Genomic DNA, 4821 nt, shown 5'->3' with positions numbered 1-4821 from the left:
GTGGAACATGGTGCCCTTATTGCATGCTGGGGAATCCTCTGGGTATATGCCCAGGAGTGTTATAGTGGGGTCCTCTAGTAGTATCATGCCCAGCTTTCTGAGGAACTGCCAGACTGATTTCCAGAATAGTGGTACCATCTTGCAATCCCACCAGCAGTGGAGGACTGTTCCTCTTTCTCCACATCCTTGCCAGCACCTGTTGTTTCCTGAGTTTTTGATCATACCCATTCTGACTGGCGTGAGGTGAAATCTCAGGGTTATTTTGATTTGCATTTCCCTAATGATTAATGATGTTGAACATTTCTTAAGGTACTTCTCAGCCATTTGAAATTCCTCAGGTGAAAATTCTTTAACTCTGTACCCCACTTTTAATAGGGTTATTTGGATCTCTGGAGTCTAACTTCTTGAGTTCTTTGTATATGTCAATATTAGCCCTCTGTTGGATGTAGGGTTGGTAATGATCTTTTCCCAATTTGTTAAAAGTCCCCATGGGCATATAACACCAGTTATTTTAAATTAAACCTTAATAGAGTATTAAAATACTATTAAACACATACATATTGGATTAAATAGAAAATCTGAACTTATTGTAGGCTTCACCTATAATGTAAGACAATATAATGAAGGGAAATTAAATCAATGTGGATTTAAATGAAGTAACAACATCAGTATCATTTTGCATACAATTGTTACATGACAATATTCAAACTTACAAACTATTTTAAAATGTTGTACTATGTTTACATTATGCAAAAGCAGCATAACATCTAATTTCTTTGTATCTTCAGCAATGGGAAGTTGGATATTAAAATAATAACAAAATTATCTTTCATTAATACCAAAAATGAATTGCTTAGGTATGACTATTTTAAAAAATCCATAGGAGAAAAACAACCAAACGGTGGCAGAAGAATCTAAGATCTAAATCAATAGAGACAAATTCCATGTGTATGAATAGGAAAACCTATGGTTAGGATCTCAGATCTTTCTGACTTGATCAACAGATTGCAGATTCCCTTGAAAATGACAGCAATTTATTTTGTTAAAATCAACAAAGCAATCCTAAAAGTGTATGTACAGAGTCTAAAGACTCAGCATAACTAACACAATCCTAAAAAAGAACAAAATCAAAATGCCATTGTCACCTGGCTTCAAGGTTTACTATAAAGCTCAAATAATTCCTATAATACTTATTAGTACTAGCAAAGTATTATACAATTTCATTAGTCAAACAGAGTCTAAAGATAGATTGACAAAATATGGTGAATTGGTCTTTAACAGAGGATCATGAATACTTCAAAGGATAATCTTTTTAATAATCTGTACTCAAAAATTAGATATCTATGTACTAATTCTCAGACACACATCTTATAACTTCTATGAAAATTAAATCAGTGAGAATCATACACCTGAATGGAAAGCATAACTGCAATTATATTTAGTATACTGCACAAAAGGAAGTAGTGATGATCTTTGGTTTGGCTATTATTCTTTAGATACATCAAAAACATGATTCATTAAAGAAATAAGACAGTTAAATTGAAAGATTATTTTTAAGGCTTCAAATGTATTTTAATAAGGTGATGCTACATTACTGCACCATTTCTCAGAAAAAAAAATTCAAATCGAAGGTATCAGGAATAAATCATAGTACACCAATAAATATGCACAGCATAGCTATCTAAGATAGGCAAAACTAAGAGTAAGACTAAGTCAGACCTTCAACGCTCAGCAACCCTGTTCCCAAGATTGTACTAGGCCTATCAAGAAAAGCTCTGAACAGCAACATGAGAGACACAAAAGTGTAGTTCTTACCTGAGAAAAAGATGGAGGCAAGTTATCACGAGATTCTTTTAAGATATACTAAATGAAAACTTCTAAGAGAAAATGTCTTCCTTAGGACGTGAAGGGGTCATATATGATTTATAACAGAACCGTATGTGCGCTGTAACCTCTGTGGACATTTGTCTGAATTCTTACCTGGGAGTGAATGGAAGAATGGGGTTAGGTCATTGGAGGATGTTTATGTTTTGTGGTATATATGGCAGTGTCTCTGGGGTTGATGAGAAAGTAATTAAAACCCAATGGAGAGAGAAGGAATGATCAGGGTTAATGGAGCTCTGAGTCCATTTTCCTATGCTTCTCCAGGCCCTCAACAATCAGTATACTTCAGGAATGCACCAGAAAGAGTTGATAAAGCACTATACCACAGACTTTGACTTGTTAAATATCACCCCTCCCTTGCCCCTCTGCCTTCAAGCATTCTCCCTAGAGTAGTACAAGCAGGGAAGACCTATCTATTGGGAAGAACCCTTAACACTTTTCCAGGGTAGAATTCTGGCTAGTCCAAAAAGAGCTCCCCTTTTAAGGGCTGCAGGAAACTAGATAATGCAACTTTATCTAATATCTGCAGTATTTATTTGGAGCAAATTCAGTTCCTGGAGCTGGACAGTTGAATGCAGGAGTTCCCCCAATTGCTCCAACTCCTTCCATTGTAACAGCTTGGCCAAAATGTTCAGTTGTTGGTAGGGTCAATCCAAGGGTTCCATCTGGCATCATAGTGGCAGGTCCTGGAGGAGCTGGAGTACCAGGTGGCACAGGAGCAGGGGACATGGTGCCTCTAATGTTTATGCCCATAGCACCTCCCATAGTCATTTGGCCCATCCCGTATCTCTTGCTTTCTTGAATCAGGAAAGGTTCCCTTGAATCCTTTCTGTTTTCTTTGCATCATTTCTTCTCATTGTCTCTGCATCTCTTCCTCACAGCGCCTGTGTTCCTCCTCCTACCTGAGTTCTAATTGCTCCCATTTCTGAATCTTGGTTATGCAGCTCCTCCATCCTCTGAAGCTCTTCTTGACATCTCATCAAATCCTGCCTCATTAGCATAACCTGGTGCTCATGGCGTGCTGCCTCCATCTCTATCTCCAGCTTCTTACAAGCCTCCTTGATGTTCTGGCTGGTTTGATCCTGCTGTTGCTTCTCCATCTCAATGAGTGCCTTCCAGCACATGGCATACTCATACTCAAAGGACCCAGGCTGTGCAAATCTGGGTGACTGTTCTCACTTTTTGTGAAATTGCTGAGTTTTTTGTTTTATTTTGTTTTGTTTTGTTTTAGAACCAGCTTCTCTGGAATCCCCTCTTTATCATCTAACTGGTTCATAGGCTCCATAGTCACAGGCTGAGAAAACGTGGTTAGCAAGAAGGAGCCTTCACTGCATCTGTCCAGAGCTTTCCAAGAGCTGGCTCCCCTGAGAACTCAACAATGCCTTTCCGAGGGCCTTCCTCGATCATCAACAATGACTACAGCCCTCTCCACCTGGCCAAACACAGAAAAAGCTTCTTCTAGCAGTTTGTTGAACATATACTGAGGAATGTTGCAAATTATAAGCGATCCACTATGACCGGCAAAGTGTACTCACAGCTGCTTTCCACGGAGTGGTATATTGTTCAGCTCCACTTTGGCAATTTCCGTTAGGATTCTTGTTTCTAAGAGAATAAAGCCAAAGTCTATCCTTATGAATGAAAACTTCTCCTACTTTTCCATATTTCTCAAAAAGTTTCCTCATTTCCTCTTCAGTGATGTCAGGGGGAAGATTGCCCACAAAGAGACGACTATGTTGGGTTAAGGTCTTCTCTCCTGGTTTCCTAAAATTCTTCAGATTAATAGTCAAGCATTCATTCTGACTGGTGGCCTTCTGTCCATTCGCAGGTATTGGTGGGGGTGGCTGTTGCTGCTGCTGCTGCTGCTGGTGCTGTTGCTGGTGATGTTGATGATGTTTCCTTGGAGTATGATTCTGCTTCTCCAAGTTAAAGGTTTTATTGTTCTTCATTCTTGCACCCTTGACTTTGATTTGAACACAGCAAAGTGTCTGCCTCCCAGTGCTCTCTAACCTCGACTGCCTCTACCCACAGTTCTTTGCTCTAAGTAAGGGTAATGCTGCACAGCATCCACTGTCCCCTGAAAGATTATTAATATTACCAATATTGCCTCTTTATTCACTCCCTTTCTTACCTCTTAACATTCTTATTATTCATATGTGTGAGTATACATATGTATAAGTATATGTATATGTATATGTATATGTATATGTATATGTATAGATGCATAGATGTACGTAGGTATATATGTGTACATACATTTATATATGCATATATGTTGCACGCATATGTACATATGTATATATGTTGGAAATTCATACCACTGTCTTCAATACCCTTTATTTTCTTCCATCTTATACTGTTACTAAGTGCATTATGGATTAATTTTTACTTGTGTGTCCCCTCTATAATATCTAATAAGCTTCTGAACATATTTTATTTTATTTTATTTTATTTTATTTTATTTTATTTTATTTTATTTTATTTTATTCTTTTTGGCTTGGCCTTAAACTATCATTACAAAGTGACCAATATTATGCTAGGTATTGTGGTGCGAGCCTTCAATCCAAGTACTTAAGAGGCAGAAGCTGGTGGATCTCTGTGAGTTCGAGGCCACCTGGTCTACAGGTGAGAACCAGAACAGCCAGGGCTATGTAGTGAGGCCTTATATCAAAACAACAAAAATAAACAAAATTAATGTTTATTAATTTTCAAAATGTCTGCAGCAAGTACTTTATGAGAAAACTCAAAATATTTTATTTTAAATAAGGAACATGGTATGTTTCTGCCTTTTCTACTTTTAGTCTCATGTGCTTAGTATCTTGCCTAGTGATTAGAAGATAGGTGAAGGAGACATAACTGGAAAGACAAATATACAAGTATTCTCCAAAGACATGCTTGTTGAAGAATCCTCAAGTAGCAAACAGTTAGCAAGGTTGTTCT

At 37.7% G+C, this 4821-nt stretch overlaps 1 pseudogene; it reads right to left on the bottom strand.

Moving 5' to 3' along the window:
• Nucleotides 1-2400: 2400 nt before the first annotated feature.
• On the bottom strand, nucleotides 2401-3830 carry LOC127675294 (non-POU domain-containing octamer-binding protein-like; annotated as a pseudogene).
• Between the last annotated feature and the right edge of the window lie 991 nt (nucleotides 3831-4821).

The sequence above is a fragment of the Apodemus sylvaticus genome, chromosome X (genome assembly GCF_947179515.1).
Source record: "Apodemus sylvaticus chromosome X, mApoSyl1.1, whole genome shotgun sequence".
Classification (NCBI taxonomy): Eukaryota; Metazoa; Chordata; class Mammalia; order Rodentia; family Muridae; genus Apodemus; species Apodemus sylvaticus.
This window is presented reverse-complemented; position numbering and strand designations above follow the sequence as displayed.